The 26,913-nt window shown below is 38.2% G+C and overlaps 1 long non-coding RNA gene across 14 annotated transcripts in view; it reads right to left on the bottom strand.

Annotated features, from left to right (window-relative positions):
- Nucleotides 1-26,913, bottom strand: part of LOC136165534 (uncharacterized) — a 1,046,218-nt gene that overhangs the window by 710,779 nt on the left and 308,526 nt on the right. Inside the window, exons 1-2 of one of the 14 annotated variants that reach the window (XR_010662567.1) lie at nt 10,580-10,989; nt 8,605-8,735 (exon numbers count right to left, since the gene is read on the bottom strand). The exons of 11 other annotated variants lie outside the window; for them this stretch is intronic. This is a non-coding gene — a long non-coding RNA (uncharacterized lncRNA). Of the gene's footprint in view, nt 1-1,624; nt 1,724-8,604; nt 8,736-10,579; nt 10,990-26,913 lie in introns of those variants that run through there. 2 more of the 14 variants (XR_010662568.1, XR_010662566.1) reach the window with 2 other exon arrangements.

Raw genomic sequence — 26,913 nt, 5'->3', positions numbered from 1 at the left:
CACATCTCCCCCACCCACCACACACACACACACCTACCAACACATACAGAGCAAGAAATGTGGTTTATCTAAAATTCTTTACACAATTAAAAATTTTACTTTTTAAAATCTACAACCATAATCAGTAAAGAGAAAATGTTTTTTAGCAATTACTATTTACTAAGTACTGGTTCTAAGCAATTGCTAACCGTCACCAGATTATAATATTGTTAAAATTATGATATCTCCCTTATACATGTAAAAGTATTTTGTCATAAAGGGATCATATAGGGATGATCCCTGATCATATAGAGATACAAAGTCAATATTCTTATTTAATTTTTTTTTAAGCAGCTGGTAAGCATCATTACTCCCTTCCTGTAAATTCCAAGAATTTACTCAGAAGCAGATCAGAAACAGGAAATAGCACCCAGTCATCCTGTCCTGTGATCAACCGCATTTTTTAAAAGCAAGAGCTACTGTGTGAAAGTTGAGGCTATTATAGAAATGCATCATATCTATAAATTAGTGGTTCCAAACCAGGGGCAACTTTAGCCACCTTGAGACTCTTCTGGTAATGTCCTACTATTTGCAAGTGAGCTGTGTGACACAAGCAAGTTACCAGAGTTCTCTGAGGTCCAGCTGTCTCAGCTGCCAAACGGAGTAATTTACCTAATAGGGTTTTCTTTGTGAAGATTAACTAAAGTCACACATGTATACAGGACAGTAGCTGGCATTCAAAAATGTAGTAAGGTCTTAATATTATCATGCAAAAATCACTCCAAAAGGAAATGGTATTCAAGCTGCCAGTTTTCAAGCAATAGTACTCTTATATATTAAAGGTTTTCTTTACAGTAAAAACTACTCATGTTGGACAGACTGGGGTGGAATTCTAATTTAATTACCATCTTTTTGGCTTTAGTATTCTCACTTAAAAGAGGGGCAAGAATAATACATTCAAAGGGTTTTGGAAAAGATCAGAGATAGTTTACGTACAAGTCTTAGCAGTTACTGGCATATTAGTGATCCCAAGTAGTAACTATTGTGAGTTACTAAAAGGATTAAGTTTTATATTAATAATATCACTGCTACTCTAAAATTCATTTCTTATATCGACATTAGTTATGTAATGCTTTTCCTCAGAGCCATTATATTACTAAAGTAAAGAAAGAGTATGTAGAATATGCTATGAAAACAAGGAAGTATTTAGATGTAATGGAAAATATACTGTTTAAAAAATAGTCCCCGTGCTCCAAATGTAGTGCTTCAAAGGAGGCAGACACAGACTGCATGGGCAGGCACGAGGGCCCTGGGTCAGAAAACGCTCTGTAAAGAAGGAAAGCCCAAGAAGAGCTCTGCAGGCTGGCGAGGACCCTGAGGGTCACTGTGCAGCAGGGTGGGAAGTGGAGGGCTGCACCACTGCAGCCAGGGCAGCCAGGCAGAAAGTCACGGGGAGGGGAGAGCTCAGGGGGGCGAGCCAGCTGTGGGCTGCACCTCAGGATGCTTGCAGAGACCTGGCTGTCATTTCTTTAAGAGACTGCGATGATGGAAACAAAAGAATACTTAAGCCAAAATTAAAAGAAGCATGAAGAATGTTTCAGTAGAGCACTCAGAGTTCTAGCGACAAGACTCTATAATCCGTTACCTTGGTTCCCAGATGACTGGTCAGCCTTCAAGGAGCTTAATGTGTGCTACTAGAGCTCAAAACACTGGCTGTTTCATGATCTATTCGTGTACTTGACCCCTAGAAATTAAGCAAATTATAGACAGTATAATTTAGATTATAGATAAATATAGCTAGCTTCATGCTAAGATACTCCAAATGAACTGTCTTTAGGGTAAATAGCTAAATATACCATTAAAGTGTGAACATTTATAACTGCTCAAAATGAGTATTTTTATCTATAAACTTGAGTAGAATTTTAGAAAGACTGAAGGAGGGAAAAAAAAAAAACTGTTGTAAAAGACAAAGTACAATGTAGAAGAAACCAAACACTGAAGACATTCTAAGAGTAATATTCTTTCCCAAATCAAAAGGCATGAAACCATATTCAGCTAAATATACACCGGCTGGAAGAAAGCCCCATTGAGTGATGAAATGCTTCCCAAGGCCCACTAGACTTCACACTCCAGGATGTCTGGCTCTAGGTGAGTGACCACACCATCATGGTCATCTGGGTCATGAAGGTCTTTTTTGTGCACTTCTTCTGTGTATTCTTGCCACCTCTTCTTAGCATCTTCTGCTTGTTATGTCCATACCATTTCTGTCCTTTCTTGGTGCAATGCTAGTCTGTAGGAATGTAAGTGAGTAAGACATCCCCACCCTCGCTGCATATGGAGCCTGGACAGGTTGCTCAACATGTAAACACACAGTGCCGTGACGAGCGCAGGTGTGCAGACAGGAGTGGCGGGCACTCAGCTCGGGATTGTAGAGTAAAGGGCTGTCTGACTGTGAACGACAGAGAGGTGTCTCCTTAAAAAAGAGGAGGGTCAGCCACACAGCAGCTCAGATGAGGCAGAGGCCCTAAGCACAGGTCACAAAGAATGTGTACGTGTGTGTGTGCCTGTGAGAGAGAGAGAGAGAGAGAGAGAGAGAGAGAGAGAGAGAGAGACAGAGAAACTGACTCACTTGGAGATTAAGAGCTTCTTCTGATTGCAATAAGGAGGATGGAGTTGAGGGACCAAGACTCAAGATAAAGAGAGCAGGTGGGAGACTTTTAAGGAAATTTTGGCAAAGGGCTGCTTTTGATCTACAGGAGGAAATGAATGACTCCTTATGCTGAAGCAAGCATACTGTCTTTAAGGATATCTAAATACTTTGACTGTTTCTGGTAGTGAGGATGTAACACAACCCGTAAGGAGCCTTGTCTTCTAGAATTCACCACCTTGTGAACTACTCCTGTGGTTAAGTGTAGGCCAGATTTTGTGTAAGGCTTTTAGCGAACAGACTGCTATAGATATGATGAGAAGTCACTTTCAAGATAAGTTTACAAAAACTGTGGCTTCCATCCTGGACACCCTCTCTTGTTCTTCTCTGAGGGATTGCCAGATACTACACTATGAACTGCTCTTTGCAGAGGCCTTGGTGGCAAGAAATGATACCACTGGCCGACAGCCTGGACATCTCAGGCCTGCTAACAGTCATATGGTGAGTTTAGAAGCAGATCCTCCCATCATCAAATCTTGAAATGACTGTGGCCCCAGCCAACATGGCGACTGCAGCCTATGAGAGACCCTGAACCAGAGGCACTCAGCTAAGCTGCACCAGGATTCCTGACCTACAAAGACAATAAATGGTTGCTGATTTAAGCTGCTAAATTTGTCAGGCAGCAATAGATAACTAACATATTGTTTGAAACAGAAGAGAAACAAGAGGTTACATTACAAAGCAAGGAAAAACCCATGTCTACGATGAAACATGCTCTGACATTCATTTCAGTGTAGACATCAATCACCTTTAAGCTTCAGACTTAGTATCTTTCTATATAGATTCTTGATTTTGGGACACTCTCCACTCTGCTCTCCCAAACTCTCTAGCTAGAAACCTAGATGGATTTATTATAAGGAGATTCCAAGAGAACATTCCCATACCCATACTACCTATAAGCCAGAACTTGAGTCTTGAGAATCTTTCCTGGGCCTTTTTATTATGATTAAGTCTGCACCAACATCCTTCAGAGGGACCAGAGAAGCAGTAACCTGTAAGAAATGGTTATCGTTGTTCGGTCGCTAAGCCAAGTCTGACTCTCTGTGACCCCATGGACTGCAGCATGCCAAGCTGTCCTTCACTATCTCCTGGAGTTTACTCAAACTCATGTCCTTTGAGTTGGTGATGCCATCCAACAATCTCATCCTCCTTTGCCCCCTTCTCCTCTTGCGCTCAATCTTTCCCAGCATCAGGGTCTTTTTCAATGACTTGCCTCTTTGCATCAGGTGGCCAAAGTATTGGAGCTTCCGGATCAGTTCTTCCAATGAATATTCAGGGTTGATTTCATTTACTATTGACTGGTTTGATCTCCCTGTAGTCCATGGGACTCTCAAGAGTCCTCTCCAACACCACAGTTCAAAAGCATCAATTCTTCACTGCTCAGCCTTCTTTACAGTCCAAATCTCTCATCCGTATATGACTACTAGAAAAACCATAGCTTTGACTATATGAACCTTTGTCAGCAAAGTGACGCCTCTGCTTTTTAATATGCTGTCTAGGTTGGTCATAGCTTTTCACCCAAGGAGCAAGTGTCTTTTAATTTCATGGCTGCAGTCACCATTTGCAGTGATTCTGGAACCCAAGAAAATAACATCTGCCACTGTTCCCACTTTTCCCATCGACTTGCCATGAAATGATAAGACAGGATGCCATGATCTTCATTCTTTGAATGTTGAATTTTAAGCCAGCCTTTTCACTCTCCTCTTTCACCCTCATCAAGCGGTTCTTTAGTTCCTCTTCACTTTCAGCCATTAGAGTGGTATCATCTGCATATCTGAGGTTGCTGATATTCCTTCCAACAATCCTGATTCCAGCTTGTGAGTCTCCTAGCCTGGCATTTCTCATGATGTACTCTGCATATAAGTTAAATAAGCAGGGTGACAATATACAGCCTTGATGTTCTCCTTTCTAGATTTTTAACCAGTCTGTTGTTTCATGTCTGGTTCTAACTGTTGCTTCTGACCTGCATCTCCTTTTCAACACACATTAGAATCAAGCACTTCTCTATCTTCTGGTCCTCCTTTATCCACCTTTCAATATCCACTGCCATCAGAGGCACTCAAATGTGTGCCGAGGGGCCCAAGAAGGACTATGCCTGGCAGTTCAATCAGTACAGCTGGGACACAGTCAATTTCAACTACACTTGCTGGGTACAAATCCCTCTTCTATTATCTACTTGCTCACTTTAGGAAGGGACTCAAAAAACAGTACTTTTCTGAGAAAACAAAACAAAACAAAGTGACTCTAAGAAGTTCACCATAAAGGTAGCAACAGTCTCCAACTCTCTGTGAAACTGTGTAAGAGGGAGAAGAAGCAAAAGAAGCAAGCACCCTCCTCACCTTGCCTTTTTTCATACAGATGGTACACGGAAGTGGCCCAACAGTAGATGAGAAGTTTCTCTTTATTAAAGTACTACAGCTAATTCTACAACCCTTAGTGAATTAATAAAGGTAGACATTAAGTATAAATGCTGTGAATATCACAAAAAGATGTTATGTGCTTTCTGGTGGAAGACCACTATGCTACCTATGAAAGTCTCAGGCATAGAATGAGGGCCTGAGACCAAATCTGATCACATTGCTAGACCCAATACCAATTTACAGGGAATACAGAAGACAGAGAGATAGATCAAACTTCACCATGCAGATGTTCCTAGCAAAATTCAGACTATGGAAAACTTGAGAAGACAAATAACTTTGGTTATTCAATAAATATACAGCAAAAATCTAAGAGACAAAGAAGAAATCTATAGATTAAAAGAAACTTCAAAGACACACTAACCAATCTCTGTGCATGAACTTTATCTGGCCCTTGTGTCAAATAAATTTAAAAATTATGACATTTACGAAGCAACTGCAAATTTGAAATCTGATGCTACCGAGGAACTACTGTTAGTTTCTTTGGGAGTGTAATAATGGCATAATAGTTATGTATTCTAGGTGTCCTCTGGCTGCAGGACTGCTTTAGCAATTCTGGGCCTTTTGTAGTTCCATAGAAATTTTAGTATTATTTGTTCTAGTTCTGTGAAAAATGTCATAGGCATCTTGACAGGAATTGCATTAAATCTGCAGAGTGCTTTGGGACTTCGGACAATACTACCAAGCTACAGTAATCAAAACAGCATGGCATTTGTACAGAAACATGACAGATAGACACACAGACCAAAAGAACAGGATAGAGAACCCAGAAGTAAACCCACATACCTACAGTCAGTTAATCCTTGACAAAGGAGATAAGAACACACAACGGAGAAGAGACGGTCTTTTCAGCCAGTGACACTAGGAAAGCTGGACAGCTACATGTAAATCAGTGAAGTCAGCACACACCCTCACACCATAAACAAACAAGCCCCCAAAATCCCTCAAATTGTTTTAAAGACATAAGTATAAGACATGATACCATAAAACTTCTGGAAGAAAACATAGGCAAAATAGTCTCATAGTCTCAAATTATAGCAATATTTTCTTAGATCAGTCTCCCAAGGGAAAACAAATAAAAGCAAAAATAAATAAACGGGACCTAGTCAAACTTAAAAGATTTTTTTCCAGTAAAGAAAACTATCAACAAAACAGAAACACAGCCTACAGACTGGGAGAAAATATTTGATTGACAGTCAATATCCAAAATGTACAAACAGCTCATACAACTCAGTATCAAAAAAATAAAAATAAAAAATAAAAGCAACAAAAATCAAAGGATGGACAGAAGACCTAAACAGACATTCCTTCAAAAGGCATACAGATAGCCAACAAATCATGAAAAGATGCTCAACATCACTGATTACTGAGAAATTCAAATTAAAAATGGCCACCATCAAAGCAAAAAGTCTGGAGAGCATGTGGAGAAAAGGAAATCCTTCTACACTGTTCGTGGGAATATAAATTGGTACAGCCACAATGAAAACCGGTATGGAGGTTTCTTAAAAAACTAAAAATAGAGTTACCACATGATCCAGCAATCTCACTCCTGGGCATAAATCCAAAAAAGATGAAAACTCTAATCTGAAAAGATAAATGCACCCAAATGTTCACAGCAACACTATTTATATTAACCAAGACATGGAAAGAACCCAAGTACCCATCAACAGATGATGGTTTTAAGAAGATACAATGGTTTAAGAAGTCACAAAAAAGAATGAAATACTGCCACTTGCAGCACCATGGATGGAGCTAGAGAATGCCATACTAAGTGAGGGAGTCAGACAAAGACAGACATTATATGAGATCACTTGTATGTACAGTCTAAAAAATAATACAACTATATCTACACACAAAACAGAAATAGGCTCACAGACACAGAAAACAAACTTACGGTTACCACAGATGACAGAGAAGGACAAATTAAAGGTATGGGATCAACAGATATAAATAATCCAAAAAATATGTATATGTTACTGAATCACTTTGCTGTAGAGCTAAAACTAACACAATAATGTAAATCAACTGTATTTTCAATTTAAAAGAAAGTATTCTTAGACACAGAAAACAAACTTATAGTTATTAAAGGGGAAATGGGAGGAGGGATAAATTAGGAGTATGGGATTAACAGATACATACACTTTGATATATATAAAATAAACAAGGATTTACTTTATAGTATGTGCATGTGTGCATGCTAAGTCGCTTCAGTCACATCCAACTCTTTGTGACCCTATGGACCATAGCCCGCCAGGCTCCTCTGTCCGTGGGATTCTCTAAGCAACAACACTGAAGTGGGTTGCCATGCCCTCGAGATCTACCCAACCCAGGGATCAAACCCGCAGCTCTTTTGTCTCCTGCACTGGCAGGCAAGTTCTTTACCACTAGCACCACCTGGGAAGCCCTAGGGAATTTTATTCAATATCTTGTAATAACCTAAAATGGAAAAGAATTGGAAAAATACAATATAACTGAATCACTTTGCTGTATACCTGAAACTAACAATGTTAGGAATCAACTACATTTCAATTAAAAAAATGTTATATTCTGTAAATACACAGTGAAGTATTTAATATTTAAGCAAAAAATGATGATGTCTGGGATCTTTTCCAAAAATAAAATCAGAGGACAAAGTATATAGGGTACCTGCAGATTACTCTATTACTCTGTTTGCCTCTGTATATATTTGAAATTTTCCATAATAACAGGCTTAAAAACATATTATTGGCAGTGGAAAAGGTTCTCCTACCATTTCATCTCTTTCCCAGTCTTGTTTGAACTTCATCACTACTTACCGGTTGTCTCACTAGAGATCTGGTTCTAAAAATTAAATGGAAAAGCTGAGATCGATTCATAAATGAATTACACATAAAGTTATATACTAAGCAAGTAGGGATCTAGCCCATATAATTTATTTCTAGCTTTCTCTTTTCATTTAACATTCAAGGGAGATTAATCACAGATCAAAAATCCCTCTTTCTAGAAGGGATGTTAGTTATCCCTTCCAACCTACATATATTCATTGCTATTATCTACTATTTATTTATCAGGGACTGTGGGGATATAAAAATGAATAAAACTGGAAAGAATCTTTGTCTTTCTGGAGCTTACAATTTAGTAGGGAGAACAGAAATAACCACATAAATAAATATAAAACTGCAAATGTGGTCTTCAAGGTGAGAAGAACAAGCGAGGACAGCCTGTAATGGGATGTGAACAGTTCAAGCCTCTTGAGAGAAATCACGCTAAAGTTCAGACACACACAAACTGCTGTTAACTGAGTGAAGTGGGATGAGAAGGCACAAGAGGGAACGGGCAGATGGTGTGCAGGCTGCAGCAGAGGAAGCCGTCAAGGGGAAGTCCTGAAGGGCCAGCGTGGCAGGCGTGCTGAGAGCAAAGGGTGACAGACCGCTGGCAAGTTTAGGCAGGAGCCAGGTTATACAGGTCGTAGTAAGGCTTGTCTTTTTCTGAGAATCAATGGATGCCAACAAAGGATTTTACCAAGAGGGTGATTTACTCGTGAAAGATCATTCTGGCAGAGTGGCTGTGGGCAGGAAACCAGGTGAGGTACAATGAACTTCCTTCCCCAAGGGCACTAGGGCAGGAGCTTGATGGATCATATTACTGTGATTCTGAGAAAGTCAAAGAGATTATTTTCAGTTTTGTTAGTGTCAACTGTTTTGTCTCTGGAGCAAATAACAAAAGAAATGAACAAACCCCAAGAGTCTGACAGGTAAAGGGATTTTGGCATAACTGGATCACAGTCTCACAGACACACCTCTTATCTACATTAAGATCTGGAAGTAGCTGTAGCGTCATTAATGTGATTTTGGTTTTTGTCTTGTAAGTTTGTTATGATTTTATCGCACACTAAAGTCTTACATTTTTAAATGAAGCCTATGGTTCTTTTATGGTTTCCTACTCACTTCATGATTATAAAAACTCTATGCTCATTTCCTTAACTTTTAATATTTCTAACAGTTTTCATTTGGGGGACTTCCCTGGTGATTCAGTGATTAAGAATCTGCCTTCTAATGCAGGGGATGCGAGTTTGACCCCTGGTCTGGGAACTAAGATCCCACATACTGCAAGGCAACTAAGTCCGAGGGCCACGACTTCTGGGCCTGCACGGCGTAACAGAAGATCCCGCATGCCGCAGGGAAGAAGATCTCACATGCCACGACTAAGACACAACATAGGTAAATAAGTAAACTGTTTTTTAAAGTTTTCATCTTTGACATTAAATCTAATATATTCAGAGTTAAATTCTGATATAAGAAATGAGATAAGAATTCAATTAAAAAAATAAATATTGAGCTTATTGGCTAGGTGAGGCTTTAAAGGATATAATAATTGAAATATGACCCCAAAGTATTAATAGTGGGTCTTAATCCTAAAGCAAAAAAAAAAAGATTTTTGTCAAGAAGACAGAACTTCTTTCTACATATGTGTAGGAACACATGATAATCCCAGAGAACTCCCTAAGTAGTAGACAAAGAACCCAAATGTACTATTGGAATATAATTTTTTTTGCCCTAATTTACCATCTGTAGAGTATTATCCAGTACAATGTGGACCAGTAATATTAAAATGAAGTATATTTTTGTTTAAATGTGGTAAATTTAAATATTTAAATTAAGTATGAGACATTTTAAGCTTTAAATTTTAATGAACTAATAGAACAAATAAATAGTATCATTAAAAGTAATCTATAGGCACTAAAGGAATATTTTATATCAACAGTAAGAAAATTTCCTTAAAATCAACTTAGTTGAAACTGTATTTTAAAAAATCATTCATTTAAAACATAAAATATTGCTTGAAAAAATGTGGAGAATACAGAACACTCCAAAGAAAAATACTCATTAGGATACATTCCAATCAAACTCTAATAGAAAACTGATGGCAGCACAACAAGATAATGTTCTACATTTTAAAAAATTGTCTTCCATAATTTTGCTAAAGATGATAATAGTAAATATGACTAGGGTATTTATTTACTTTTATTTTAATGGGCATTAGAATTGTTTATTTAAATGCTAGGTTTCTATAATCCTGGAATACAACTGAAGATGAAAATATTAACTCTTTATGATTTTTTTAAAAAACACAAAAATATCTTAGAATGCCACAGAGAAAGAGCAAATCTATTCAATGCAAGCAGTAATAACTAGGTCAAATCACATATGACCAAAATGCAGCTTAGTATTTATTTTTCAAAGAAACTCTACTCACATTAATCATTTTAGGCTAAAACAGAGACACATACTTTAGAGCTATAAAATATACTTGGAAATTTGAAAGCTTCATAGTTAAATATAATAAAGAAAAATGACATAGCATTTTAGTACTGAATTCTTCTGGAGATATCCATTTAGGAAGGAAACAGGTCATGTGAGAATCATCTCACTCAGTATTTCTTTTAAAATATTTAAATAGTTAACTAGAAAAGAAATTAATAAAATAATCTATTTACCTGACTGCTACCCGCAGTTGCCATGTTGATTTCTGCCACTCCTTGACCTTCATTCTGCCGTTCGGCTTCATGTGAGCCAGCTTCATGCTTGCTCTGAGATGACCTCTGTTAATATGGAGTTAACATCAATACATACAAAAACGGTGCATGCTTTCTCAGCCCACAGCTTTCCTTCTTTCTTGCTCTAAAGCTCTGAAGGCCTCAATGACACAGGTTCACAAAAGCACGGAGCTGCACTCCATAGCCTCCAGCGGGCTGTCAGCTGCCTGTCTCGGTCACAGCAAAGTGAAGTGTGTCCCTCGAACACTAGGGCTGCACAAGACAAAGGGTTTTCTGAGACCCACAGAAACACCATCCTCCACCAGCTGTGCTCACATCACTATCGGGGACATAACCCAACTAGAGCAAATAACTGTCTTTTCCGCAAGGTCACATGGTTCTGGTATTTAATAGAGCTGCAAATATAGCAGTTACTATAGCTTATAAATACCTTCTATGTAAGTATATTTATACTTACACACACATATATTTTTATATATATCTGCTAATAAAAGTAATATGAAACCAACAGATAAGCTCTTAGATTCTAATATGAATAAAACCAAAACCTTTTCTAATGTAACCACCATCTGTTAGGTAAAGTGAAAGGGCAAGATTATATCCAGTAAAAGCAGTAATTTCAAGACAGATTATATCTAGTACAAAGCAGTCACTTCGAAAACTATCACCACAGAATCAAAGAAAGAAAATAATCAAGTATCTTTTATAGAAACAATTACCAGTGTGCCTCCTCTAGGAACATTATAGGCAAAATTAAAAATTACACATTAAAAATTGTGACATAATAATGGAAAACTATGTTACAAAATGGCTTCCACTGGAATTTATTTAAACATAAAGCTTTCCTAGACCATTTAAAATGTGACTTTAAAATAATTTACATATACTATTTCCATCAATAAACAAGTGTAAGTTATACATAGGCAAAAGAGAAGTAGTCCCAATAATTCAGAAACAAGAAAAAACAGTACCTTGGGAAAGTGATACCATAAAATTCAACAAAATCATCTAAAGCAGAGAATACAAAGTCAGTGAAGAGAAAAAATGAATCAACGAGCACTAAATCTACAAAGATTTGACACTGACATCACTGAAGATGTCAATATAAAAGTAATTATTGAGTATGTGCTATGTCAGTTACTTGCAATAGGGCTGGAGAACACAGTACTGACAAACCCAGGCATCGTTCAACGCACTCTTCCAGATTTAGTCTAGTCAGGGATGCTATCAAATAATGAAAGAAACAACAGTAAAGTTAAACACTTCGACAAGCACTCTGAAAAAAGAGCACAAGTTGCTTATAAGGATATATAACAGAGGGACATCAGACATTGTGGGAGTCGGGGGAAGTGCTCTCTTAGGAAGTATTGTTTGGACTGAGATCTAAAATATAAACAGGAGTTCTAGGAAACGGGATATGGCAGAGGATGAAGGAAACAGAGACCACATGCAAAAATTTAGGGAAATAGAGACCATATGCAAAGGAGCTGTGATGGGAGAAACGTGGTTTGCTCTAGGATATCAAAGAATTACAGTGTGAAGAGTAGAACAGAGAGATGGTTAAAAAAAGGAACTTAATGATTTTGTTGAATTTTAGTGTGATTCTCAGATGGCACTCATGCCCCCACATAACCAATACTCTAAAGGAAAAAGGTGCATGTATTCTGATCGTTTAAACTCAAATTTTGAATGGTCTAAGAAGATGGGAAACACAAGAGATCAACTTGCAGACTAAATATTAAAGTAAGTGGGAGATGACAGTCCTTTACACCCGGGGAAGCACTGATGCTTGGAGACAGAGGTCAACCTGAAGGACTGCACGACAGACTGGATACAGTGAGTGGAAGAAGAGATCTGGGGTCACAAACTACTCTTCTGTTTCTTAGCTCACACAGCTGAATAATGGTGGTACCATTCATGGAGACAGATAATACTAAAGGAGAAGGAGGATTTGGAGGATGTGGGGGTCACAAGGAGGACTTAGGAGGAGACCATCATTAGTTGTGCTTTGGTTACGTTGGATTTAAAATGCCTTTAAGACAATTCACCCACTTTAAGTGTACAACTCAATGACATTGAATAAACTTACCAAGAATCACTATATTTCAGTTTTAGACCATTTTCATCATTCTAAAAAGATCCTTCATGCTCATTTATAGGTAATCCCCATTCCCACTCACAGCTCCAAGTAACTATGACTCTGCTCTGTAAACTCGTCTTTTCTGTACGTTTATTGTAAATGGAATATACGGACTTACATGTCTAGCTACTTTTACTCAGTATAATGTTTTTGAGGTTCACCTCAGTTATAGTGTGTGTCAACAATTTGTTCCTTTTAATTGCCGAGTAGTATTACATTGTAACGGTATACATTTTATTTATTGATTTACCAGTTGATACACTTTTGCATTTTTCTACTTTTGGGCTACTGTGAATAATACTTCCATGAATATTCAAATTAAAGTCTCTGTGTGGACATATGTGCTCATTTCTCTTAGATAGCTAGAAGTGGAATTGCTGGGTCATATGGTAACTATACCTTTAATACTTTAGATAACTGCCAAACTTTTCCAAGTGGCTGAACCATTTTACATTCCCATCAGCAACATATGACAGCTTCTATTTATCCACATCCGTACCAATGCTTATTGTTTTCCTCATATTACAGCCATCCTAGTGAGTATAGAGTGATATAGCATTGTGGTTTTCACTTGACTTCCTTAACATCCAATGATGTCGAGCCTATTTTCATGTGCTTATTAGCCATTCCTATGAATTTTTCTGGTGAAATGTGTATTCAAATCTTTAGCCCATTTGTAAGTTGGGTTGTCTCTTTATTAATGAGTTATAAGAGTACTCTGCATGGGATTTTAAAAACTATTTCTCATTGGCTATTTTCTAGAGACTATTAAATCATGCCACAATTTTCCTTATAGCTCCCATCTTTTGGGGCCCCTCCCCCCCAAATGGTATACATTTGTCAGTAAATAACCTATAGAATACAAAAGAAAGTGGTAGGACTGGTTGCCTCATGTACCCTCTTGGAACTTCTGAGATTTGAATCAAGTGCAATAGTTATATCATCTGAGTTATATCCTGCATCTAGATCTTAAACCAGAATTGTTAGCAGGTAGGGCAAAGATAGTGTTATAAGATGCTTCATGGTGGAGAAATTATTTGGCAGACATCTTTTCTTCTCAGTACTGTATGTGAACTAATTTATGAGTATCTGATCCCCAGTTTTCTCCATTTTCTAGCTTCTCCTTCTGATAGTAATAAAGAAACAGCAAACAGTAAAATTAAAAACCTTTCTTTCTTAAATAAGACATGATACCTTCTTTTAGTTTATATTCACTGAATAAATGTAACGACTTAAGGCTATGAAAAATATGGCCATTTTTATAACAAAAAGAAACAAGAATAGACTAGGTTATGGTGGTAGACAGTTGGTCCCAAATCCAATGATATAAATGAAATCTTGAACAGATAAAAAAACACAAACAAGCCCCCAACCTGCAATAAACTTATAATTGTACTGATAATGAGAACTATTATTAACAAATGACAATTTTTCTTAGGAATTTCTAGAGGCCAGAATGTTGGTAACGTTTGGAAATGTACTGACAGTGAGTATATTATACCAGGCAAATGATGACTAAAAGAAGCCCCGTGCAGCAATACTAACAGCAAAGAAGGCTATTTAACACACATGAAAGAGTCAATCAAGTAGAAAAAATAAGTGTAAATATTGATTTAGAAATTAAAAGAAAAAACAACCCTGTTGATGCAGCCAAACAGTAAAAATCATAATACAAGAAAGATGGTGAATAAATGCTGACTATAACTAAAGAAGCTAGAAAAACAACAGCAAACACTCAAAGCAGAAAAAATATATATAAAAAGAAAATATAAATGCAGTGCTGCTCAATAAAAAACAAAAGTTGCCTCTCTAAAAACAGTTTTAAAAATAGAGTATAGTAATTTTGATCAAGGGGAAAAAAAAACAAAACACCACAGATAAACTACCCTGGAAACCCAAAGGGGCCATAATAACCAGAATGCCACATACAGCAATGCCAATGACATTGAAAAAGGAGTAAAGAGATAGTTTTGTTTTATTTTGGAAAGAAAAAAACAGTACTGAAGAGTTAATATTGCAAAAAGGACACAGTCTGTATATTACAAATATTTGGTTCATACTGACTTAAAACATCCAGATTAAACTACTTTTAGCAATATGACTATTACACTGAACTTGACTACTTAGCAAGTACATGTTTCTACATATTTCAAATTCAAATGTACTGAAGCCAAAGCTTCTAAGAGATTTAAAAAGCAAGGCATGCATGACCAGAGTCTTAAAAGACACTGTTTTCAAAATTATACTTTTTGACATTAGAATTAGTTGTCTTCTCTGTGTGTAAATGGGCTTGCACTAAGTTTCTGCCTCCAAACAGAACTGTTCATTATCCGGTCAGATTCTCAGGGCTGGCAGTAAGTGCTGTTGCTGTGGTTTACTTGCCAAGTCATGTCCGACTCTTTTGCAACCCCATGGACGGTAGTCCACCAGGTGTCTCTTTCTACTGGATTTACTAGGGAAGACTACTGGGGTGGGTTGCCATTTCGTTCTCCAGGGAATCTTCCCGACCCAGTGATAGAACCTGCGTCTCCTGGGCTGGCAGGCGGATTCTTTACCATCGAGCTACTTGGGAAGCATGCTGGTGATGAAAGGACACGTCAGATTTGTTTCGCATACAAAAGTTTTCTCTCACTCTAAAAGCTGTGCAGCTACTATAAAAACATTACAAAACTGGCCAAACTAAGAAAACAAGGAGGTATTAGCAGTGGTTACCTGCCTTTTCATATTATTTCTGAAAGACTGTTTGTGCATATTAAAAAATGGGATCAAAGTGTACATACTATTTTGTATCTCATAAACATTTTAAAATATCAACAAGCACTTCATCATGTTTTTAGTAATTATAGTTAGAAAAAAGCACTAGGTTGATATTTCATTCTTTGCATTCTCTTCTTTTTTCCTGTATGATCTGGAATGTGAGTCTCAATCTGGCTGCATATTAGAAACTTTGCATTGGTATATCCCCAAATACTGAGCCAATTTTTCCTAGCAACAATTCTGTATTGTTCAATGAGGACTTTTATTCAACACTTTTTGCTCTTATTGCAGAGAGACAGGTCATCCTGTAGTTGACTTAAGAAGAAATACTTTATTTTCTCTGAGCCTCCCACATGCTATTTTTCCTTATTCAGCAATAGTTCATTTAAGTTCCATGTAGGTTTTCTTTTTATTTACCCATAAACAAAGTGACAAGTGCCCAAATTCAGGGGCTATAAACAGATAGCTGAAGGGATGGTTTTTTATACCCCATCCTTCTGTGTAGTGATCAAAACCAAATTTCAGCTGAAGAGCTGACAAATATGGTTTTAACCCCCTTTTTAATCCTCATTTCCAGAAGTACCTAGTGTAACCAACTCTGGAAACTTTCAGGACTCCACAGTGTAAAATGAGTTGCTTTGTGACCTCCTACTGCTCACTCTGGGGTCAGCTCTCTACCATAATCTAGAAGAATTATTTGTTTATCTGCTTTGCAGTTCTCCAAATTTTATTGTCACCTTCCCTGGTATTTGTGCTTTTTCATTTTACCCTTTTACTGTCATTTTAATGAAGTTTGTAAAGTAAGCACAGATAAATGTATATGATCAACTTTTACTATGGATTACACAAGGAGATAGCTTATTTACAAACTGTTAGTAGCCAAATTATATGTAAACAGATAACTGAAGTAAGGTATCTATTTATGGCTCTATAAGCTTTAATTGCATAAAAGTTATGAAGAAATCATACTAGTATAGATTTTTGAAATCTATACTTAATTTAATGAAAAAGCTTATCAAGTGTCTCAATTCTCTAGAGCATCTATTTCAATGACGCCATGCTAATTATACATATTTTCTTTTCTTAGAACAACCACCTATCATTATAACTACAAACAAAAGAGACAATTCACTAACCTTCGGTTGCTTGGGACTGTAAAAGCTGTCGTATACGAAGTATGTCCTTTTCTATTTGTTGAATTCTGGTTATTCTTCGCTAAAATAAAATAAGTAACCAAGTTAGATCTATTTTTATTAAAAAAAAACATTAGTTTTTAATATTAATTTAACATTAACCATTCTATGGTTACCATTTAAAAGTAGGATTATATCAAATCATTCTTTTTTCTATGCCAAGTCATTCTTATGTGAGAATTAGATACATATACATATACATATTCATATACTGAGGACATCAGTGCATCAGTTCAACTTTTTAACATATCTAACTTTATAAAACAGATCCCTAAATTTAGGAAAACTGCACAAATGCAAGTTATGTATCTACTTGGACCATAAAGAAAGGTGAGGGCTGAAGAACTGATGCTTCTGAACTGTGGTGTTGGAGAAGACTCTTGAGAGTCCAGTGGACCGCAAGGAGATCCAACCAGCCCATCCTAAAGTCCTGAATATTCACTGGAAGGACTAATGCTGAAACTGAAGCTCCAATACTGTGGCCACCTGATGCGAAGAGCCAACTCACTGGAAAAGATCTTGATGCTGAGAAACATTGAAGGCAGAAGGAGAAGGGGACAACAGAGGATAAGATGGTTAGATGGTATCATGGATTTCAATGGACATGAGTTTGAGCAAACTCAGGGAGACAGTGAAGGACAGGAAAGCCTGGCAATGCTGCAGTTCACAGAGTAGCAAAGACCTGGACATGACTGAGCAACTGAACAACACATGATACATAACAGTGTGAAACTGGTATATAAAAGCTGTTCTCAAAAACTTTCAAAAAGAAAATTACATCTGAATTTAAACTTTTATATTAATTCAGATGTCAGTACAGTATAATGAGTTTATGTAAAGTATGGCATCCTGTAAAGAGAAGGAGCATCTGATTTTTTTTTAAGAAGCACCAGTACGTAAACAATAAGAACAATCTTCCCTAAAGTTATTCCTATTACAGGTCAGCAGTACCTTTCAGAGTTAGCTTTCCCAAATACTTCAGCTAAACATTACTCCAAACACTAAAGATCACAATGATGGTAGGAGTTATTGCTTCCCCCATATACTGAGATCTTCAAGTGAACACAAAGCAGTAACTACAGATCAAACAATGTGGAAGTGAAAAATGTGGGAAATGTTTTAAAAATAAGTACTGCCAATATTTTATCATCAACTGCCAGAATTCCATAGTTGACACTGTAACATTGGTATAAGAAACTCTATTGTAAGAGTAATTGTTTCAATGAGGAAAAAGTGTCAGAAAATAGATGGAGTGATTTGCAAACTTTTTATGATTATGCACCCATCAATGAAAGATTTTTGAGCATGTATACTTCAATAGATAATTAAAGTATTATAACGAATAGCTTTAAGTATATACAACTAAAAAGCTTACATACAAAACTTACCCTTGAATCATACATAGTTTTGTTTAAATACAATGTCCTTGTGATTTTATTGCCATAGTAGGAATCATTATTGTTGCTGTTTTTTGGAAAAGTTCAAAACAGATGTGCTCACCAAAAAAGAAAACTTCCTCTCTCAGTCCCTCAGTTGTATCACTACAACTATGCTAATTCTCTATCACAATTCTGAAAATAGTGAACTTAAGGTAAATAATCACACTCCTCTCTCACGCTAGTAAAGTAATGCTCAAAATTCTCCAAGCCAGGCTTCAGTAATACATAAACTGTGAACTTCCAGATGTTCCAGCTGGTTTCAGAAAAGGCAGAGGAACCAGAGATCAACCTGCCAACATCCGCTGGAACATCGAGAAAGCAAGAGAGTTCCAGAAAAACATCTATTTCTGCTTTATTGACTATGCCAAAGCCTCTGACCGTGTGGATCACAAAAAACTGTGGAAAATTCTGAAACAGATGGTCACACCAGGCCACCTGACCCACCTCTTGAGAAACCTATATGTAGGTCAGGAAACAACAGTTAGAACTGAACATGGAACAACAGACTGGCTCCAAATAGGAAAAGGAGTACATCAAGGCTGTATATTGTCACTGTGCTTATTTAACTTATATGAAGAGTACATCATGAGAAATGCTGGGCTTGAAGAATCACAAGCGGGAATCCAGATTGCTGGGAGAAATATCAATAACCTCAGACACGGAGATGACACCACCCTTACGGCAGAAAGTGAAGAACTAAAGAGCCTCTTGATGAAAGTGGAAGAGGAGAGTGAAAAAGTTGGCTTAAAGCTCAACATTCAGAAAACTAAGATCATGGCATCTGGTCCCATTACTTCATGGCAAATAGATGGGGAAACAGTGAAAACAGTGGCTGACTTTATTTTCCTGGGCTCCAAAATCACTGCAGATGGTGATTGCAGCCATGAAATTAAAAGACGCTCACTCCTTGGAAGGAAAGTTATGACCAACCTAGATAGCATATTAAAAAGCAGAGACATTACTTTGTCAACAAAGGTCCGTCTAGTCAAGCTTATGGTTTTTCCAGTGGTCGTGTATGGATGTGAGAGTTGAACTGTGAAGAAAGCTGAGCACCGAAGAATTGATGCTTTTGAACTGTGGTACTGGAGCAGACTCGAGAGTCCCTTGGACTGCAAGGAGATCCAACCAGTCCATCCTAAAGGAGATCAGTCCTGAATATTCATTGAAGGACTGATGCTGAAGCTGAAACTCCAATACTTTTGCCACCTCATGCGAAGAGTTGACTCACTGGAAAAGACCCTGATGTTGGGAGGAATTGGGGGCAGGAGGAGAAGGGGATGACAGAGGATGAGATGGCTGGATGGCATCACCGACTCGCTGGACATGAATGTGGGTAAACTCCGGGAGCTGGTGATGGACAGGAAGGCCTGGTGATCTGTGATTCATGGGGTCGCAAAGAGTTGGACATGACTGAGCGACTGAACTGAACTGAAGGTAAATAATATTTTCTATTTAAGACATTTTACCATGTCCAATTTTCACCATGAAAACATGCTGAAGAAGAAATACTTTTAGTAGCTCTCTAAAGATTCTGCAGAGATGAGTGATTACTTCTACATCAGACACCAAATACATCCTGGCATTACAGAAACAACAAAACTATCTACACTTATTAGTTTCATAATATTTCATTGTTTTCCTCTCTCTATATAACCAGCTCCCCCTCACCAATAAAGTCCCAAGTCAAAATTTTTAATATTTAGAGGGTGAAAACAGGAAAATATACCTAACATTCCTCTTCACAGAACTGTATTTCTGTATTGCTATTAGGTCACTAGACCCTGTAATCAAGTCTGCACCTTGATGACTGCTTCCACAATAACATTTGTGCTTTCGTTACTCAACATAAAATGGAAGAAGTCAGTAGCACTTCTTTCCATTCTCTGTATGACAATCTTGAATATTTATGAAATTAAATAAAATGCAACATGCTTAATTGTTCAGGCATATAGACATGGTATGACTTTTGAAAAACTGATATAAAAATTATTTAGTAATATAGTTTGATATATATATTGAAATACCATGTAGAATCAAACCCCATACTCGCCAGAGACACTCAGAGGGCTCAAACAAACTTTATGTGCACCAGGACCCAGAGACTCCACAGAGACGGAGACAGAACTGTGTTTGGGTGTCTCCTGTGAACATGTGGGTCAGCAGTGGACTGCTGCAGAGGCAGGGGCTCTGAGTACAGTAGACCTGAGTATGGCATAAGCTGTCTCAGAGGAGGTCACCATTAACCCAACATAGAGCTGCCAGAACTCACACAGGACTGGGGAAACAGACTCTGGGAGGGCACAAATAGAACCTCGTGTGCACTAGGACCCAGGAGAAAGGAGCAGTGACCCCACAAGAGACTGACCCAGACTTGCCCATGAGTGTCCAGGAGTCTCTGGCAGAGGCAGGGGTCGGCGGTGGCCTGCTGCAGGGTCAGGGGCACTGGATGTAGCAGTGCAGGCATGTGACCTTTTGAGCGAGGTCGCCATTATCTTCACTACCTCCACCATACTTTGGCCTCAGATAAATAACAGGGAGGGAACATAGCCCTGCCCTTCAACAGAGGATTGGATTAAAGGTTCACAGAGCATGGCCCCGCCAAACAGAACAAGACCCAGTTTCCCCCTCAGTCAGTCTCTCCCATCAGGAAGCTTCATAAGCCTCTTATCCTGATCCATCAGAGGGCAAACAGACTCAAAACCACAATCACAGAAAACTAACCAAACTGATCACATGGACCACAGCCTTGTCTAACTCAATCTAACTATGAGCATGCCTTGTAGGGTCAACCAAGATGGATGGGTCATGGTGGAGAGTTCTGACAAAACATGGCCCATTGGAGAAGGGAAAGGCAAACCACTTCACTATTCTTGCCTTGAGAACCCCAACAACAACATGAAAATGCAAAAAGACAGGGCACTGAAAGATGCACTCCCTGGGTTGGTAGGTGCCCACTATGCTCCTGGAAATAACTCCACAAAGACTGACGAGATGGAGCCAAGCAAAAACAACATTCAGTTGTGGATGTGATGGTGACGGAAGCAAAGTCCAATGCTGATAGAGCAATACTGCATAGGAATGCTAGGTCCATGAATCAAGGCAAACTGGAAGTGGTCAAACAGGAGATGGCAAGAGTGAACGTCAATATTTTAGGAATCAGCAAACTAAAATGGATTGGAATGGGTGAATTTAATTCAGATGACCATTATTACTACTGTGGGAAAGAATCCCTTAGAAGAAATGTCATAAGTCAACAAAAGCACTCGAAATGCTTGGGTGCAGTCTCAAAAATGACAGAATGATCTCTGTTCATTTCCAAGGCAAACCATTCAGTATCATGGTAATCCAAGCTTGTGCCCCGACCGGTAATGCTGAGGAAGCTGAAGTTGAACGGTTCTGTGAAGACCTACAAGACCTTCTAGAACTAACACCCAAAAAAAGATGTCCTTTTCATTACATGGGACTAGAATGCAAAGTAGGAAGTCAAGAAACACCTGGAGTAACAGGCAAACTTGGCCTTGGAGTACAGAATGAAGCAGGGCAAAGGCTAATAGAGTTTTGCCAAGAGAACACACTGGTCATAGCAAACACCCTCTTCCAGTAACACAAGAGAAGACTCTACACATGGTTTTCACCAGACGGTCCACACTGAAATCAGACTAATTATATTCTTTGCATCCAAAGATGGAGAAGCTCTATAGAGTCAGCAAAAACAAGACCGGAAGCTGACTGTGGCTTAGATCATGAACTCCTTATTGCCAAATTCAGACTTAAACTGAAGAAAGTAGGGGAAAACTACCAGACCAATCAGATATGACCTAAATCAAATCCCTTATGACGATGCAGTGGAAGTGAGAAATAGATTCAAGAGATTAGATCTGATAGACAAGACTGCCTGAGGAACTATGGACGGAGGTTCGTGACATTATACAGGAGACAGGGAGCAAGACCATCCCCAAGAAAAAGAAATGCAAAAAGGCAAAATGGTTGTCTGAGAAGGCCTTACAAATAGCTGTGAAGAGAAGTGAAAGGCAAAGGAGAAAAGGAAAGATACACTCATTTGAATGCAGAGTTCCAATGAATAGCAAGGAGAGATAAGAAAGCCTTCCTTAGTGACCAATGCAAAGAAATAGAGGAAAACAACAGAAAGGGAAAGATGAGATTTCGTCAAGAAAATTAGAGATACCAAGGGAATATTTCATGCAAAGATGGGCACAATAAAGGACAGAAATGGTATGGACCAACAGAGGCAGAATGTATTAAGAAGAGGTGGCAAGAATACACAGAAGAACTGTACAAAAAGATCTTCACAAACCAGATGATCAAAATGATATGATCACTCACCTAGAGCAGACATCCTGGAATGCGAAGTCAAGTGGGCCCTAGGAAGCATCATTACGAACAAAGCTAGTGGAGGTGATGGAATTCCAGTTAAGCTATTTCAAATCCTCAAAGACGATGCTATGCAAGTGTTGCACTCAATATGGTAGCAAATTTGGAAAACTCAGCAATGACTGCAGGACTGGAAAGGGTCAGTTTTCATTCCAATCCCAAAGAAAGGCAATGCTGAAGAATGCTCAAACTACCACACAATTGCACTCATCTCACATGCTAGCAAGGTAATGCTCAAAATTCTCCAAACCAGACTTCAACAGTATGTGAACCATGAACTTCCAGATGTTCAAACTGGATTTAGAAAAGGCAGAGGAACCAGAGATCAAATTGCCAACGCCTGCTGACTCATCAAAAAAGCAAGAGAGTTCCAGAAAAAACATTTATTTCTGCTTTATTGACTATGCCAAAGCCTTTGACTGTGTGGATCACAACAAACTGTGGAAAATTCTGAAAGAGACGGGAATACCAGACCACCTGATCTGCCTCTTGAGAACTCTGTATACAGGTCAGGAAGCAACAGTTAGAACTGGACATGGAACAACAGACTGGTTCCAAATAGGAAAAGGAGTACGTCAAGGCTGTATATTGTCACCCTGCTTATTTAACTAATGTGCAGTGTACATCATGAGAAATGCTGGGCTGGATGAAGCACAAGCTGGAATCAAGACTGCTGGGAGAAATATCAATAACCTCAGATATGCAGATGACACCACCCTTATGGCACAAAGTGAAGAAGAACTAAAAAGCCTGTTAACAAAAGTGAAAGAGGAGAGCGAGACAGTTGGCTTTAAACTCAACATCAAAATTAAGATCATGGCATCTGGTCCCATCACTTCATGGCAAATAGATGGGGGAAACAATGGAAACAGTGACAGACTTTATTTTTTGGGACTCCAAAATCACTGCAGATGGTGACTGCAGCCGTGAAAGGAAAGACGCTTGCTCCTTGGAAGAAAATTTATGACCCACCTAGACAGCACATTAAAAAGCAGGAACATCACTTTTCCAACAAAGGCCCATCTAGTCAAAGCTATGGCTTTTCCAGTACTCATGCATGGATATGAGAGTAGGACTTAAAGAAAGCTGAGTGCCGAAGCATAGATGCTTTTGAACTGTGGTGTTGGAGAAGACTCTTGAGAGTCCCTTGGACTGCAAGGAGATCCAACCAGTCCATCCTAAAGGAAATCAGTCCTGAATATTCATTGGAAGGACTGACGCTGAAGATTCAACTCCAAGACTTTGGCCACCTGATGCGAAGAACGGACTCATTTAAAGACCCTGATGCTGGAAAGACTGAAGGCGGGAGGAGAAGGGGACGGCAGAGGATGAGATGGTTGGATGGCAACACTGACTTAATGGACATGAGCTTGAGTAAACTCCGGGAGCTGGTGATGGACAGGGAGGCCTGGTGTGCTGCAGTCCATGGGGTTGCAGAGTCCGACATAACTGAGCCACTGAACAGAAGTGAACTGAATAGTTCAGTATGAATTCAGGACAGCTCTCAAGAAATTAGGAATAGAAGGTAAATTCCTTAACGTGATAAATGGTATCAAAAACCTTAAGTAAACAGCATACTTAATCGTGAAATTTCAGAATTCTCTTTAAAGCCAAGGTGAGATGAAGAAGACCAATTATCATTGCTTTATTCAAAGATGTATTACATTTCTTATATAATACAAAGAGGGAAAAAAGGACTGGAAAAGACAAAACTGTCATTACTTGGAGACAATTTAACATCTAAATGAAAAAATCCAAGAAAATCTTAAACTACTGAGACAATCTAACAAAAGAGTTCAGGAAGACTCCTGGATACATCAAATTTAGTAATGTAAACTAGAGAAAATTCCATTCACAATAGCAACAAAAACTAAGATATCTAGGAATAAATGAAAAAAAAAAGATGTGTAAGAGGATCATGAAGAATATGGACTACAGAGAATGAGATGTTTGGATAGCATCACAGACTCACTGGACATGAATTTGAGCAAACTGTGGGAGAAAGTGAAGGACAGGGAAGTCTGGTATGCTGTAGACCATGAGGCTGTAAAGAGTTGGACATGACTTAACAATTGAACAACAAGGGTTTTATGAAGAATGTTATAAAGCTTTTCTGAAGGGCATAGAATAAGACCCAAATGAATGAGATACAAAACGAGTAACAGTACCTAATATTTACTTGGAATTTGCTAAACTCCAAGGGTTTTATGCATATTAACTCATTTAATCCTTACATTTTTTACAGGGAATCATTTTCTACATTTTACCAATGAGAAAACTGAGGCAGAGTTTAAACAAGATCACTGTGCTGATAAGTGACACGGAATTAGAATCCAGAGACCAATCTTTCAACCAAGATCCAATCTTCATACTGTAAAGATATAAATTCTCCTGAAATTAATTTATAAATTCAATGTATAACTAATCAAAAGTCAATAAGGTTTTTCCTTGAAGAAAATAAGCTGATACTAAATTTCAAATAAAAGAGTAATGAAACAGAATATAAACACATTTTTACAGACGTAAATAAGTAGGACTCATACTACAAGACTTAAGATTAATAAAATTATAGCAAATAAAACAAGTGTGGTATCCAGAGAAGCTAAAACAGACTAATGGAACAGAGTTCACAAATATTCAGCAAATACAACTTCTCAAATGCCAAAAACAGCATTACTAATCCATGGGGAAACAGAGATGCATCCAATAAATGTTAATGGAAAATTCTGTTAACAACATAAATATATATCTATCTGTGTGTATCTGTATGTCTGTATATATCACTAATTATATAATTATTGAATAGAAATTATACTGCATATAACATATACTATATACACACATTTAAAAATCATATGCATGAGTGTTTATATATATATATACATAAAATTAGATTCCTACCTCTGAAACTAAAAGATGATGCTATGAAAGTGCTGCACTCAATATGTCAGCAAATCTGGAAAACTCAGCAGTGGCCATCGGACTGGAAAAGGTCAGTTTTCATTCCAATCCCAAAGAAAGGCGATGCCAAAGAATGCTCAAACTACCTCACAATTGCACTCATCTCAAACGTTGGTAAAGTAATGCTCAAAATTCTCCAAGCCAGGCTTCAACAATACATAAACTGTGAACTTCCAGATGTTCAAGCTGGTTTTAGAAAAGGCAGAGGAACCAGAGATCAAATCGCCAACATCCGCTGGAACATCGAGAAAGCAAGAGAGTTCCAGAAAATCATCTATTTCTGCTTTATTGACTATGCCAAAGCCTCTGACTGTGTAGATCACCACAAACTGAGGAAAATTCTGAAAGAGATGGGAATACCAGACCACCTGACCTGCCTCTTGAGAAACCTGTATACAGGTCAGGAAACAACAGTTAGAACTGAACATGGAACAACAGACTGGTTCCAAATAGGAAAAGGAGTACGTCAAGGCTGTATATTGTCACCCTACTTATTTAACTAAAGTGCAGTGCTCGCTTTGGCAGCACATATGCTAAAATTAACTAATGTGCAGTAACTAATGTACATCATGAGAAACGCTGGGCTGGATGAAGCACAAGCTGGAATCAAGACTGCCAGGAGAAATATCAATAACCTCAGATATGCAGATGACAGCACCCTTATGGCAGAAAGTGAAGAACTAAAGAGCCTCTTGATGAAAGTGAAAGAGGGCAGTGAAAAAGTTGGCTTAAAGCTTAACATTCAGAAAACTTAAGATCATGGCAACTGGTCCCATCACTTCATGGAAAATAGTTGGGGAAACAGTGGCTGAGTTTATTTTTTTGGGCTCCAAAATCACTGCAGATGGTGATTGCAGCCATGAAATTAAAAGACACTTACTCCTTAGAAGGAAAGTTATGACCAACCTAGACAGCATATTAAAAAGCAGAGACATTACTTTGCCAACAAACATCCGTCTAGTCAAGGCTATGGTTTTTCCAATGGTCATGTATGGATTGTTGGATTATAAAGAAAGTTGAGTGCCGAAGAATTGATGCTTTTGAACTGTGGTGTTCAAAAGAGAAGACTCTTTTTTTGTTTTTTATTCCCCATCCCGATCCCCTCTCCCACCTCCCTGGAGAAGACTCTTGAGAGTCCCTTGGACTGCAAGGAGATCCAACCAGTCCATCCTAAAGGAGAGCAGTCCTGTGTATTCATTGGAAGGACTGATATTGAAGCTGAAACTCCAATACTTTGGCCACCTGATGTGAAGAAATGAGTCATTTGAAATGACCCTGATGCTGGGAAAGATTGAGGGCGGGAGGAGAAGGGGATGACAGAGGATGAGATGGCTGGATGGCATCACCGACTCAATGGACATGGGTTTGGGTGGACTCCGGGAGTTGGTGATG

The sequence above is a fragment of the Muntiacus reevesi genome, chromosome 3 (assembly GCF_963930625.1).
Source record: "Muntiacus reevesi chromosome 3, mMunRee1.1, whole genome shotgun sequence".
Taxonomy (NCBI): domain Eukaryota; kingdom Metazoa; phylum Chordata; class Mammalia; order Artiodactyla; family Cervidae; genus Muntiacus; species Muntiacus reevesi.
This window is presented reverse-complemented; position numbering and strand designations above follow the sequence as displayed.